This window comes from Xiphophorus hellerii, chromosome 8 (genome assembly GCF_003331165.1).
Source record: "Xiphophorus hellerii strain 12219 chromosome 8, Xiphophorus_hellerii-4.1, whole genome shotgun sequence".
Classification (NCBI taxonomy): Eukaryota; Metazoa; Chordata; class Actinopteri; order Cyprinodontiformes; family Poeciliidae; genus Xiphophorus; species Xiphophorus hellerii.
Genome location: NC_045679.1, coordinates 29,567,877 through 29,583,984, shown reverse-complemented (window position 1 = coordinate 29,583,984; position 16,108 = coordinate 29,567,877). Strand labels below are relative to the sequence as shown.

The window sequence follows — 16,108 nt, the reverse complement described above, 5'->3', positions numbered from 1 at the left end:
AGTACGTCTTCCGGCGGAGTTTTGGTGCGGGGATGCTGGCGCTTTCCTGCTCTTTCTTTTAGCTGGATCGGGCGGAAGAGGGGCGTTGCACGCCGAAGAGTGGAGCGGTGCTGGAGAATCGTCCCGGCAGCTGGGGATTGGCAACGGAGTGCGCTGCAGACGGATTACCTCCACCAGAAGCAACCTAAGAAGCGGAGCCCAGCCTGTGGCCTCGGATTGGTGACTTTTAGACAATTACTGAGCCCTGGATTTTATTGAGGACAAGAGGGCGGTTTTATTGTGCCACTATTCGTGACTTTTATTATTTTTTTGGTAATAAAATACCTTGCGCCTGATCGCTTTGCCGTTTGGGTTTTTGAGTTGTTTGCTCTCCCTTGTACCAAGGACAGAGTGTGGGGCCATATTGGCTGTCAACATAATTTTGGCGCTGCGAGCAGGATACAAGCAGGGAGCAACACTCTTCCCAAAAGTAAGAGCACAACATGATGATGCCAGTCTTCCCTGGTGCACCTTGGGTGCCCAAGTACAAAGGGATTGAAAGTGAACTAAAATATGAGGACTGGAAAGAACAAGTGCACGGACTTTTAAATGCTCAAGAATTAGTAGAGGCAAGAAAAGTGGACATTTTAATAGGGGCCTTAGCTGGGGAAGCGAAGCAACAGGTTAATGTTTTAGATGAGGGTGAGCGAGATCGGGTCCGTAAGATTTTTAATTATTTGGACTCATTGTATGGTGATAATACTCCGGTTGCTGTGTTAAGGTCACAATTTTTTGGTTGCATTCAGAAACCTGATGAATCTGTAAAGTCCTTTACTTTAAGGTTGAGAGAACTGTGCTGCAGGTTGAGGCAGCGCAGCCCTGATGATGCACCTACTGACGCAAACTTATTGGACCAGATGCTACTTGGCCTGCATGAAGGTCCCCTGTCCCACACACTCAGAGCCTATGTGCGACACAATCCTGGAGAGGATTTTGTCGCTGTTCATCGAGAGGCATTGCAGCTTGAAGAGGAGCATAATGGCTCACAAAGACTACAGAGTATGTGTTTTGTAGTAAGTGAGCCAACACATAACCGATTGTTGTCCGACTCTAACTGGAAAGAAGATTTTAAAAAAGAAATAATGCATGACGTTAAAGAACAAATGAAAGATTTGGCAAAAGAAGTAATTAATGAGATCAGGCCTCTTTTACAACAAAGTCAGGGGGATGTTGCTGCTTCAGGGGTGTCAAGACTACCACAAAGACGGCCTGGGTACTCCCGGGGCTGGACCAGAGATGGACAACCTATCTGTAGGCAGTGTAAGCGGGCGGGCCATATTGCCAGGTTTTGCCAAGCACCTGATGGGGAACAGCCAGCTTTAAACTAGGTAACCCTACTGCCGAGGCCCAGGCAGTGGGGACGGGTTGTATAACAAATGGCCAAGGGGCCACAGCACCATTCATTGGTAAATGTCCTACCATAGAGTTATCTATGGGTGGAGTGAGAATGACAGCTTTGTTGGATACTGGTTCTCAAGTCACACTGGTCCAACAACAAGTAATGGACTCTTATTTTCCTCAAATGAAAAGTGACAGATCTTTGGTGTTCACGTTAAAAGCTGCAAATGGCCTCACCATTCCATATTCTGGGTATGCTATTATGGACTTTGAGGTCGAAGGGTTTAAAATACCTGAAAAAGGTGTTGTGATTGTAAAAGATGACTGCTCCACCCACTCACTTATTGTGGGCATGAATGTTATTGGTGCTTGTTGGGACACTGTTTTTAAAAGTGGCACGTCAGCTTTCTCCCCTCAGAAGTGGAAGTCCTACCAGGTCTGGGAAGAGGCATTTACCATCTGCCAGAGGATTTCTGCTACTAAGATGGAAGGGGATTCCCTGGGGTACGTCCGACCTGCCTGTCGCCAAGGAATACAGGTACCCCCTAATTGTGAAACAATGATTTGGGGCCGTGCTCCTCAGAAGATGAGGTCCAGGAATGGGTTGGTGTTTATTGAGGCACTACCTGGATCAGAACAATGGGGGGTGGCAAGAACTTTGTCAGTGGTTGATCGGGGTCGGCTTCCTGTCAGAGTCTGCAACCCTCACCCATATCCAATAAAAATAGGGCCCTACGAGAAGTTGGGTCAACTGCATCAAGTGGAGGAGACTGAAATTCAGGGTACTGGCGACCTTAGTCTAACTGTGGGATCTGATGGGGTGGTCGAAGTTGGTGTAACAGAAGTTGTAGGGATGGAAGAAACAAACAGCTGTGAAGAGGTGAACAAACTCTTAACTTCTGTGGATTTACCCCCACAGCAGAAGGGGGAGCTCCAGGCCTTTCTGCAGAGGTGGAAAAAGGTGTTTTCTGTGGATGAAGAAGATGTTGGCAGAACAGACTTGGTCCAGCATAGCATACACACAGGTAACGCAGCACCTATTAAAGAGAGGCATCGACCTTTGCCTCCTTTAATGTACAAAGAGATGAAGACACTTCTGGCAGATATGCTGAATAAAGGAATTATCTGTGAGAGCAAGAGCCCATGGGCTGCACCTATCGTTCTGGTGAGGAAGAAAGATGGGAGCTTGCGATTTTGTGTAGACTACAGGAAGCTTAATGCGGTCACTCATAAGGATGCTTTTCCCCTTCCTAGGATCGAGGAGACTTTGACATCTTTAACAAAGGCTGAATGGTTTTCAACACTGGATCTGGCCAGCGGCTACTGGCAGGTGGAGATGGACCCTAAGGACCAAGAGAAGACTGCATTTACTACACCACTCGGACTCTTTGAGTTCGAACGCATGCCGTTTGGGCTCTGTAATGCCCCTGCCACATTTCAGCGTTTAATGCAGCAATGCTTAAGTGGCGAACTTACAGACTCTGCCTTGGTCTATTTGGATGATATTATTATATACTCACCAGATTTTTCCTCTCATTTGCAACACCTTGAAAATGTTTTCCAGAGACTTTGTCAGCATGGCCTGAAACTTAGATTGGACAAATGCAAGTTGTTTCAAACTCAGGTAAAGTTCCTTGGCCACCTTGTTGACAAGAATGGGGTGAGACCTGATCCTGAAAAAATTAGTGCTGTCAAGAGTTACCCTGTTCCAAATACCATTCGCCAGGTCAGAGCTTTTCTGGGCCTGGCTGGGTACTATAGGAGGTTTGTTCCTGGTTTTGCCAAAATGGCTCGCCCTTTGAACTCTTTGTTGATTGGGATACCCGCTAATAAGAGGTCAGAAATGAAGATTACTTGGACAGCCGATTGTCAGGAAGCATTTGAACAGTTAAAAACTGCACTTACACAAGCCCCTGTTCTCGCCTATGCTGACTTCTCTCTACCATTTGTCCTTTATACTGACGCAAGTAAACATGGGTTGGGTGCTATCCTAGCCCAGGTGCAAAATGGGAGAGAACATGTGATTGCCTATGCTAGTCGGAGTTTGCATCCTGCTGAAAGGAACGATGCGAATTACAGTTCTTTCAAGCTGGAACTGTTAGCCTTAAAGTGGGCAATCACCGAAAAGTTTAAGGATTATCTGACAGGAGCCAAATTTACAGTCTTTACAGATAACAATCCAGTGGCACACCTTCAAACTGCCCACTTGGGGGCAACAGAACAACGTTGGGTAGCGCAGTTAGCCTCCTTCGATTTTATCGTGAAATATCGGGCAGGGAAGGAAAACGTTAATGCTGATGCCTTGTCCCGATTTCCTGTAGGCCTGTCATCAGAGGACCAATTTGCCTATGTAACCAATGTAGCAGTTTCTCCAAATCCTTTGGAGCCTGGACTACAGACACAGGATTGGAAGACTGCTCAAGAGTTTGATGTGGACTTGAAAGCTGTTCAAAGGTATGTGAGGCAGGGGACTTTACCGGAAGCACAAACTAGAAAGGACTTGCCAGCCAGTACACGCAAAATTCTGAAACAGTGGGGGAAACTCGTACTCCGGGATGGTGTTGTTTGTCGAAAAGTAACAGACTGTAAAACTAACGCAACTTTTTTCCAAGTTGTATGCCCCACAAGCAAGCGCAGGGAGGTGTGGGAGAAGTACCATCAAGCAACTGCCCATGCAGGAGGGGAGAGGACATTGTCCAGAATTCGTCAGTTCTTCTATTGGCCCAATATGGAGAAGGAGGTGCATCAGTTTCAGTTGGGCTGTGCTGCCTGTAGCTTGCAAAACAGGGCAGAGCCTAAGGCCCCACTGCACCCCATATCTGTGTCTTACCCCCTTGAGGTTATAGGCCTAGATTTTCTTTCTCTGGGTAGACCTACAGATAGGTACCAGAATATTTTGGTCATGACTGATTGGTTCACACGATATTCATGGGCTGTTCCAACAAAAGATCAAACTGCCCAGACAACAGTTCAGGTGCTATGGTCACATGTGATACAGACATTTGGTTGCCCAGCTAGATTTCATACAGATAGAGGGGCCAATTTTGAGTCTGCTTTACTGCAAGAGCTTTGTAAGTGCTACGGTATCACTAAAAGCAGGACCACTCCGTATCATCCCTCAGGGAACGGAAGTGTGGAGAGGATGAACCAAACTCTCTTGAATCTGTTGCGGTCCCTTGGATCAGAGAGACAACACAGGTGGCCAGAGTATCTACCTGAACTGTTGCAGGCTTATAACAACACTGTTCATGGCTCTACAGGTTATGCCCCTTCGTTTCTGATGTTTGGCAGACACTTGAGACAGCCGGTGGATGTGGGCTTAGGAGTGGGACAACTCCAGTCTCAGCATGACATGGGAGGATGGGTTAAAGACCATCATGCAAAGCTGTCCTTTGCTTATGAACTTGCTAAAAAGCACATGACAAAAGCTGCTTTTTATGGCAAGAAGCAATATGACAAGAAAGCGCAGGCCCTGCCTTTGGCACCTGGTGAGAGGGTGTGGGTGAGAGATAGAAATAGGAAAGGACAAGGTAAACTGCATCCAGGATGGAATGATGAACCACATGTTATTCTGGAGCAAGTAGGTGAAACAGGGGTGGTATACAAAGTGCAGCCAGAGAAGGGAGGCCGTGAAATGACCCTGCACCGCAATGCATTGAAACTTTGTATTGCTCCTTTAAAGGAGGAACCCCAGCTGGTGGCTAGTAAGGAGAGTGTGGTAGAGACTTGCATAAGTCCCCCATTTTTTGGTGTCATGTTTACCCCGTCAGCTCCTTTTCAGGAAGAGGTTTTAGGACCTCGGCGCTCTGCGAGAGCAAACCTAGGACAACCACCTGCTCGCTATCGAGCAGCAGATTAGTGACAGGGACTGTCATTGTAAAAGTGTGGGGGGATGTTGTACAGGGGAAAATATGATTGTGTTTTTATTTTTGTTGTGCTTTGCATGCTTGGGGTTTGTTTTTCTTTTTTTTCCGTTAACAATCCAAACGCACTAGACTGAAGGTGCTTGTCTAGGGAGGCGGAGCGCACTAATTGGCCGCCGATACAGGTGTCAGCAGAGGCTGATTAAAGCCAAAATAAAAGGAGCCTGGATGGAAGGAGGGGAGAGGAACAAACAACCTGTTCTCCGTAGGCTACAGAAACCGACACGCTGCGGAGAGAGGGGAAGACGGAATCTGCACGTCAGGCGCAGAAGATCGGGAGCTAGATAAACGGCCCAGTACAGAGGATTAGGGCAGAGGAGAACCTCTGCCCGCGCCTGTAAGTAGCGCTCTATTTTTGATCAGAGAGTAGCCATTAGCAGGAAGTACGTCTTCCGGCGGAGTTTTGGTGCGGGGATGCTGGCGCTTTCCTGCTCTTTCTTTTAGCTGGATCGGGCGGAAGAGGGGCGTTGCACGCCGAAGAGTGGAGCGGTGCTGGAGAATCGTCCCGGCAGCTGGGGATTGGCAACGGAGTGCGCTGCAGACGGATTACCTCCACCAGAAGCAACCTAAGAAGCGGAGCCCAGCCTGTGGCCTCGGATTGGTGACTTTTAGACAATTACTGAGCCCTGGATTTTATTGAGGACAAGAGGGCGGTTTTATTGTGCCACTATTCGTGACTTTTATTATTTTTTTGGTAATAAAATACCTTGCGCCTGATCGCTTTGCCGTTTGGGTTTTTGAGTTGTTTGCTCTCCCTTGTACCAAGGACAGAGTGTGGGGCCATATTGGCTGTCAACATATACAATATATATATTTCATACCCGAATGTATAGACTTATTGTGAAGGGGAGAGGGTGAGGTGAGAAGAAACCAATGGTTGTACTACATTCTATTTTTGGTTTTGATTGCAAGACATTGAGAATAAACAAGGCTCAAATAATTTTTTCGGCTTTTTCTGCTGACTTCCACTTTGGTGACCCCGAACATCTGCGAACATCTGAACATGTTTTTTAACAAGAACTCACCAGATGCTGCCGCTGTTCTGTCAGATAGCCATGCGTTGTCAGATCGTCATACGCGTATGACAAACTGATGGCTATATCTGTCAGATCAGCATACGTTGTCAGATAGTCATACGCTTAGCTCAGACATGTATACGTTGTCATTACCATATGATTTTATTTAATCAGCAACATAGAATCATGACGTAGATCATCATACACTTTGTTATTAACAGTTATATGGCATCCTGACTTAGCGGTTAAGTAGGTTAATGAGTTTTACACGGGCCTGTGTTGTAATTGACTGCAGCTGCAGCCAGACCTGCTTTAAATACACTTTGAAACCATGACAACGCATGTATATTTATCTAGTTATCATATTATGTCATATTATAAACAATTTAATGACTTATTTTCGTCATAACTTGTTGCGTATGCTGAACTGACAACTCCACTGACGGTCGGACTTCTTAATGCGCATGCGCGGGCATGCGTACTGACTGCATGTGTGCTATCCTGACAGCGTATGGCTATCTGACAGAACAACGGCAATTTCACCATATTTTATATTTAATCATCTTTATTAAAACGGTGTTAGATCGTCATAAAGCTGCTAATGTAATAACACTTTATTAGCCACTGTATGACTTCCTGATGCATCTCTTAACCTGTCGGATTGCCATACACTTTGTTATTAGCCACTGTATGACTTCCTGATGCATCTCTTAACCTGTCTGATTGCCATACACTTTATTAGCCACTGTATGACTTCCTGATGCATCTCTTAACCTGTCGGATTGCCATACACTTTATTAGCCACTGTATGACTTCCTGATTAATACCAATGACATCAGTTGTATGATGTACTATATTTAATGTAGAACATTTTACTTCTGTATTTTTAATAATCCACACTGTCACTGGTGGGGTAAAACTGTTTAATTTAAGTTACACTTTTTACATTTGAACATGTCACCCATGTCTGTGGCACATTCTTTGTGTGTCCACCTTGAGCAGCAGTCACACTGTATCTGTGAAGTGGACAGAAAAAGAAAACAGTTATGAGTTAGCAAGTGTAATGTGTTTGAAGCGTTAAGTTGTACAGTTTAGTTGTTTACCATGTCAATGATGTTCTCTGAAGCATTACAGTGAAGCATATTGCATTCCACACAGTACTCTTCCACCTTGTCTGGGAACAAATAAAGGCATTTAGAGTGTACTTTACCAAAAATAGTCAAGTACTACCTCTTTATATTCTGTTGACAAGCCATCATGTTATACTAGTACATAACAGAAAATACTGCAATTTAGTATGTCATATATCTTTGGATTTTTTTAATGCTTTGGACTGTTCCGGTATAGCCTAAGGGAAAATTTGTTCCGTTTGGAATGAAAAATTCGGTGATATGCTCCTAAGCCATCTTGTGTTTTTGATTGTTAGAATATTAACAAAACAGATCAACAGGTTTCACACAGACTTCCACAGTTCCCTGAACAGTGGAACTGGTTCTTAATACCCAACATTAATAAAATTTCATGTGTTCTGACCAAAAACTTCTTAGAATCATAGCTGTCCAAAGCTATAAATCTCCGAACATTCAGCCAGTGGTAAATTTTTCGGCATACTTTCTTAAAGTTTGCCTCTGCCCTCTGTTGAGTGTCAATGGGTAGGAGCCTTCAGAAATAAAACTGAAGACTTCCCCCCATTTGCACTCCATGTTTGCTATAAATGACACAAGAAAACATGTAAATTGCATCAACAAGCATTTAAACAAGACAATTCATTAGACACTGCAAATTGTTCAAATATATAATAATACCCTGCTGCAGCTGCGTACACAACAAAACACACCTACTCCTGCTACTAAACACGCCAACTGGTGCTGCAATATTATGACATTTCTGTGAAATATCAGCTCTTAGGACAAGAAATACAAAATTAAAATAAATTAAAAAAAGTTTGTAGTGAAAGCTTCTTCATATCCATCCTTTTTTATTCCGATTTAATACAAAAAAACCTTGTAATCAACATATTTATGCATGTGCATCCAACAATGCAATTCTTGAAATACTGCAGAAAACACAACAGCGAGTTTAAATGCAATTGAGAGATCCCAATTTTTTATTGACAACACTGGTGGATGCCATGTCCTTCCTGGCAACGCCTGGTGAACACAGGGACTTCAAGTGACTCAAGAACATCTCCTGTCTTTTATTAATTGAGGCAAAAGTCACACTGACAGTGACTAATACATAACCCAGGTGGCTGTACTCGTGTATGTGATCCGTTAACCTGAAAAGCCTTCATGTTCCAAAAACAACCTCAATTTGCATAAACTAAATATGTGTAAATGTAAAGCACATAAAAAACAAAATTAACATGAACGCTTTTCATATACATTAATGAAGATAAGGATTTGTTTCAAAAGTGAAACACTGGTTTTGCCCCAGTTTCAGTGTGGGTAAAAATTGCGTTTTCATACGTCTGATTCATTTAATGTTGGTAACGGTGGATGCCAACATTAAGTTCATCTATGTAGATGTTAAAAAGGTGAGAGGACAGTATACTTCCCTGTCTTACTCCGGAACATGAAGGCTTTTCAGGTTAACATATCACATACACGACATGCTATCCAAGTTAGCAGACATGTTATCCAACCCAAAAATATCAAGGAACTGGGGGACGTGAATTTAAACAGGGCGTGTTTTGTAGTTTACTGCAGCTGCAGCAGCATTAAATTTAATTTATTTACTTACTTTTTATTGTGTCTCTTCTCGCGTATGAGTATTAAATTTAATTTATTTACTTACTTTTTATTGTGTCTCTTCTCGCGTATGACAAGCTGACGACTCCTCTCAATATCGCGGACCTCCTGCAGAATGCGCATGCGTGCGCATGCGCTCTTACCATATGTATGCTATTCTGACATGTATGGCTATCTGATAGAACACCGCCGTTTCTCCGCCAGCTGTGGTTTCGGACCCAGTTTCTTGCCAGGCAGCCGTTGCTCCAGCCGCCGCTTCTGTTTTTGCTGCCATTATCAAGCTTCCAGAATTCTGGCAGCACGATCCAGAACCATGGTTCCAGCATGTGGAAGCCCAGTTCCATCTCCGTGGGATAACCACAGAGTTGGTCTCCTCTGTGGTTATCCCATGTAGTTGCTGTGTTTTCACCCGCCGTCTGATGGGTCTGCTGAGGAACCCACCAACCGCTAACAAGTACAGCCGCTCAAGGAGATCTGCTTCGGCTCTACCAACTGTCAAACGCTGATGATTGAATGAATTATACTTATGCCCACTAGGTGGCGATCATGAGTTCATGTGAATGCATAAATGTAAAGAATAGAACAACAGAGTTAGAGAGTCTTGGGTGACATGCCTGTAAGAAACCTGTGTGAGCAGATGCATGAAAGGAGACTTTAATAAAAGTGTCTGAGCATTACAAGACGCCTGGTCATTATCAAACACGAATATAACATGGTGTCAGGAGTGGGATTGAAAGGCCGACCATGGAGCTGAAACCACCGGAGAGCTTGAAGCTGACGGGAAACGTGGATGAGCATTGGCGTGCCTTCAAACAACGCTTTCAACTATATGTCGCCGCAATGGGTTTGGAGTCAAAGCCGGAGCCAAGAAAGGTAGCGATGTTGCTGACCATAGCGGGAGCGCAGGCTTTGGAAGTCTACAACACATTTGTGTTTGATGAACCAGACGACAAAGAAAAGTTGGATGTTGTGCTAAGTAAATTTGATGATCATTGTTCACCTAAGAAGAATGAATGTTATGAGAGATACGTGTTTCGTTCCCGAATGCAGACTCAGCATGAACCATTCGATAACTTTCTGACAGATCTGAAAGTAAAAGCTCAGTCATGCAATTTTGGCCTGCTGAAGGACTCGATGATCAGAGATCAGATCGTCTTTGGTGTACGTGATGGGAAGCTCAGAGAAAGACTGCTGAGAGAAGTGGAACTGACCCTGGAAACAGCTGTAAAGATGTGTCGGGCGAGCGAACTGTCTCTGCAGCAAGTGAGGACATTTTCTGAACTTTCAACAGGAACTACTTCACGGTTCAGTGACGGAGCAGCGGCGGTAGGAGTGGTGTCCTGCCAGAAAAAACGCAATGCACTGAGGAGGCAGCTGCCGGAGGAAACCGTTATCGACTGTAAGCGCTGTGGATCACGGCATAAAGTGAGACGATGTCCTGCTTATGGTAAGCAGTGTTTAAATTGCCATGGAAAGAATCATTTTGCAAAGCAATGCTTTATGAAGAGGAAAGAAGAAAGGAAGAGGAATCGTGTAAACTTAGTAGAGGAAACTGACCTAAGTGACACATTCTTTATTGGTGTTGTGAATTGTGAAAATGAGTCAGAAAAAGTGCAGTGTGTTGACAGAGATGAGAAATGGACAATTCCTTTGTTAATAAATGGAACCACAGTTCAGTTCAGATTGGACACAGGTGCTAAGGCGAATCTCATTAGCATGTCTGATATAAAAGAAATGCAAGTAAAACCTCATATAAAAGACATAAAGTCGGGTCTGAGAGACTATAATGGACAATCAATTGAGTGCATTGGCACATGTCAGCTGAATGTGACAGTTAAAGGAACAAAACATCTTGTGTTCTTCTCAGTTGTAAAAGAAGATCGTGAGTCACTTTTAGGTGATAAATCATGTGAAGAACTTGGACTGGTGAAAAGAGTGTATCACATAAACACTGAATTGAATGAATCTAATAACCCTGTTGATGCAATGCTTCAGGATTATGAGGATGTTTTTCAAGGATTAGGTGCTGTACCCTGCACATACAAGATTCAGCTGAGAGAGGGCGCTCAACCTGTTGTGCATGCTACACGTCGCATTCCAGCACCACTGCGAGAGGAGTTGAAAAATGAGTTGGACAGAATGACCAGGTTGGGAGTCATTCAGAAAGTGGAAGAGCCCACCGATTGGGTTAATTCCATAGTGATTACCAAGAAGAAGAATGGAGAATTGAGAATATGCATGGATCCAAAGGATCTAAATGAGAACATCAGGAGAGAACATTATCAAATACCCACTCGAGAGGAAATAATCAGTGAGATGGCTGGAGCAAGATATTTCACCAAGTTGGATGCAGCACAAGGGTTCTGGCAAGTAAAGCTGGATGAAAGCAGTACCAAGTATTGTACCTTTAACACACCTTTTGGAAGATACTGTTTTCTAAGACTTCCTTTTGGAATAAAATCGGCACCAGAAATATTCCACAGAGCGATGGAGCGAATCATAGAAGGCTTGGAAGGAGTGAGAGTCTACATTGATGACATCATTATCTGGGGATCAACAGCTCAAGAACACAGTGACAGATTGAGACGCGTCATGGAGCGCATACAGAAAAATGGACTGAAGCTCAATAAAAATAAATGTGAGTTTGGCGTCAAAGAAATTATGTTTCTCGGAGACAAACTATCTGCCCAGGGTGTTCAACCAGATGAAGATAAAATAAAGGCTATCTTGAAAATGCCACCGCCTGTCGACAAAACGGGTGTCCTACGCATCATGGGGATGATTAATTTTATAGGAAAATTCATTCCCAATTTGAGTGCAAAGATGACAAACATTCGCAGACTCCTGTACAACGATAGTCAATTCCAGTGGACAGAAGTTCATGAACGAGAGTGGAAGGAATTAAAAAAATATCTGACTACGGAACCGGTGCTCATCTTCTACGATCCAACTAAAAAAATAAAACTATCTACAGATGCCTCAAAAGATGGGCTTGGAGCAGTTCTTCTTCAGGCTGAGAATGAACAATGGAAGCCAGTGGCTTATGCGTCCAGAGCCATGACCAAAGCTGAATGCAGATATGCTCAAATAGAAAAAGAATGCTTGGGGCTGGCTTATGGACTAGAACGGTTTCATAACTATGTGTATGGTCTGCCATCTTTTGTAGTTGAAACAGATCACCGACCCTTGGTTGCCATCATAAAAAAACATCTAAACGAGATGTCACCAAGGATTCAGAGACTTATGATGAAGATGCAGAGGTATGAATTTACATTGATCTACACTCCAGGGAAACATCTGATTCTTGCTGATGCTCTGTCTAGAGCCCCTACAGACATTAGTGTGAGTTCAACTGAAGAGGATATTCAGTGTCATGTGAATTTGGTGTCCACTGTGTTGCCTGTGTCAGATGGAAAGCTACAACAAATAGTTGAGGCAACAGCTAAAGACACAGAGTTGCAGTTAGTCATACAGAATATGGATGAAGGATGGCCAATAGGCTCATGTTCACAGTTTTTCAATGTTAAAGCTGATTTAAGTGTTGTGAATGGACTATTACTGAAAAACAACAGGATTGTAATTCCACAAGAGTTACGACAGGACATTCTACAGCGGATTCATGAGGGTCATCTAGGCATTGAAAAATGTAAAAGAAGAGCTAGGGATTCAGTTTTCTGGCCTGGACTAAATAAGGACATTGAGGTACTAATAAGCAAATGTGAAACATGTCAGACATTTAGAAACAAACAGAGCAAAGAACCTATGATAATAACTGACATTCCTAAATCACCATGGCTGAAAGTGGGAATGGATTTGTTTCATTTTAAGGGTAAAGACTATTTAGTGATCATTGATTACTATTCAAATTATCCAGAGATGGCTCTATTAGCTAATCTGTCATCAAATTGTGTCATAACACATGCTAAATCAATCTTTGCAAGGCATGGCATTCCACATGTTGTGGTGAGTGACAATGGACCATGTTTTAGTAGCAGAGAATGGCAAAAGTTTACAGAACAGTATGATTTTAAGCATGTAACATCAAGTCCACATTATGCACAGTCGAATGGAAAAGCGGAGAAAGGTGTTCATATTCTTAAACAACTTCTGAAGAAAGCTGCAGATAGTAACTCTGATCCATATTTAGCTTTATTAAGCTACAGATCATCGCCATTGCAATGTGGGTTTTCACCTGCTGAGCTTTTGATGAATCGGAAGATTCGTACAACTCTGCCGAGTTATGACAGTAATGAACAAGGTGCAAAGAAGTCGTCAAAGTTGGAGTACAGGTTACGACAGCAGAAAGTAAAACAAAAGTCATATTATGACAGATCAGCTAAGATTCTCCCCACATTGTCATACAAGGACCCAGTAAGGATTCAGGATGATGAGGGATGGAATACTAAGGCAACTATTCTACAGGAAGTAGCTCCACGTTCATTTGAAGTGAAAACTGAAGATGGACAGGTTTTGAGACGAAATCGTCGCAGTTTGTTGAAAATTCCATTAGAGCCTGTTGATGAGTCGAATGAAGATTCTAAGGACTCTCAGATTATTCCTACAACTGTAACACATTGCAACATGGACAGTATTAGGGATGATCCACCTGTGTTAAGAAGATCTACCAGAGTGGTGAAAAAACCTGATAGGCTGAACTTGTAAAAAAAAAAAAAAAAAAGGGGGGAAAAGTTGAAATGTCTAAGTTGAAATGTCTGTATTTTGTAATTCAGTGTTTTATCTGTCTCATACAATGTATGTTATTCTTTGAACTTTCTTTTGTAACATTCTTACTTTAAAGAAAGGAGGATGTGATGATTGAATGAATTATACTTATGCCCACTAGGTGGCGATCATGAGTTCATGTGAATGCATAAATGTAAAGAATAGAACAACAGAGTTAGAGAGTCTTGGGTGACATGCCTGTAAGAAACCTGTGTGAGCAGATGCATGAAAGGAGACTTTAATAAAAGTGTCTGAGCATTACAAGACGCCTGGTCATTATCAAACACGAATATAACAGGAACTGGGGGACGTGAATTTAAACAGGGCGTGTTTTGTAGTTTACTGCAGCTGCAGCAGCATTAAATTTAATTTATTTACTTACTTTTTATTGTGTCTCTTCTCGCGTATGAGTATTAAATTTAATTTATTTACTTACTTTTTATTGTGTCTCTTCTCGCGTATGACAAGCTGACGACTCCTCTCAATATCGCGGACCTCCTGCAGAATGCGCATGCGTGCGCATGCGCTCTTACCATATGTATGCTATTCTGACATGTATGGCTATCTGATAGAACACCGCCGTTTCTCCGCCAGCTGTGGTTTCGGACCCAGTTTCTTGCCAGGCAGCCGTTGCTCCAGCCGCCGCTTCTGTTTTTGCTGCCATTATCAAGCTTCCAGAATTCTGGCAGCACGATCCAGAACCATGGTTCCAGCATGTGGAAGCCCAGTTCCATCTCCGTGGGATAACCACAGAGTTGGTCTCCTCTGTGGTTATCCCATGTAGTTGCTGTGTTTTCACCCGCCGTCTGATGGGTCTGCTGAGGAACCCACCAACCGCTAACAAGTACAGCCGCTCAAGGAGATCTGCTTCGGCTCTACCAACTGTCAAACGCGGAGTGGGCCGATCGCTTGCTCTCTCTGAATGGCTTGGGGGATATATATATATATACAGTATATACAGTATATATACACTGCCTGGATAAAAATAAAAGTCGCCACCAAAAAATGGTCACACTCTCTAATATTTTGTTGGACCGCCTTTAGCTTTGATTACAGCCCGCATTCGCTGTGGCATTGTTTCAATAAGCTTCTGCAGTGTCACAAGATTTATTTCCATCCAGTGTTGCATTAATCTTTCACCAAGATCTTGTATTGATGATGGGAGAGTCTGACCACTGCGCAAAGCCTTCTCCAGCACATCCCAAAGATTCTCAATGGGGTTAAGGTCTGGACTCTGTGGTGGCCAATCCATGTGTGAAAAAGATGTCTCATGCTCCCTGAACCACTCTTTCACAATGTGAGCCCGATGAATCCTGGCATTGTCATCTTGGAATATGCCCGTTCCATTTGGGAAGACAAAATCCATTGATGGAATAACCTGGTCATTCAGTATATTCAGGTAGTCAGCTGACCTCATTCTTTGGGCACACAATGTTGCTGAACCTAGACCTGACCAACTGCAGCAACCCCAGATCATAGCACTGCCCCCACAGGCTTGTACAGTAGGCACTAGGCATGATGGGTGCATCACTTCACCTGCCTCTCTTCTTACCCTGATGTGCCCATCACTCTGGAACAGGGTAAATCTGGACTCATCAGACCACATGACCCTCTTCCATTCCTCCAGAGTCCAATCTTTATGCTCCCTAGCAAACTGAAGCCTTTTTTTCAGGTTAGCCTTACTGATTAGAGGTTTTCTTACGGCTACACAGCTGTTCAATCCCAACCCCTTGAGTTCCCTTCGCATTGTGCGTGTGGAAATGCTTTTGTGTTCTCAATTAAACATACTCCTGAATTCTGCTGTTGTTTTTCTTCGATTTGATTTGACCAAACGTTTAAGTAATCGCCGATCACGATCATTCAGGATTTTTTTCCGACCACATTTCTTCCTGGAAGACGATGGTTCCCCACCATCCTTCCAGTTTTTAATGATGCGTTGGACAGTTCTTAACCCAATTCTAGTAGTTTCTGCAATCTCCTTAGATGTTTTCTCTGCTTGATGCATGCCAATGATTTGACCCTTCTTAAACAGACTAACGTCTTTTCCACGACCACAGGATGTGTCTTTTGCCATGGTTGTTTAAGAAATGAGGAGTTACTCATTGCATCAGCTGGGGTTAAATAACTTGTTGCCAGCTGAAAGATAATCGCCTATGCAGTACTTATCCAATAGGAGGCTTGTACCTATTTGCTTAGTTAAATCCAGGTGGCGACTTTTCTTTTGGCCAGGCAGTGTATATATATATATATATATATATATGTGTGTGTGTGTGTGTGTGTGTGTGTGTGTGTGAAAAAGGAAAGATAAGTCAAGAGATAA

The 16,108-nt window shown here is 43.3% G+C and overlaps 1 long non-coding RNA gene across 1 annotated transcript; it reads right to left on the bottom strand.

The window, feature by feature from the left end:
- Positions 1-7,225: 7,225 nt before the first annotated feature.
- Positions 7,226-8,334, bottom strand: LOC116723845 (uncharacterized). The gene is made up of 2 exons (XR_004340046.1): positions 7,420-8,334; positions 7,226-7,332 (listed from the first exon to the last, which is right to left on the bottom strand). It is a non-coding gene; the product is annotated as an uncharacterized LOC116723845 (long non-coding RNA).
- Between the last annotated feature and the right edge of the window lie 7,774 nt (positions 8,335-16,108).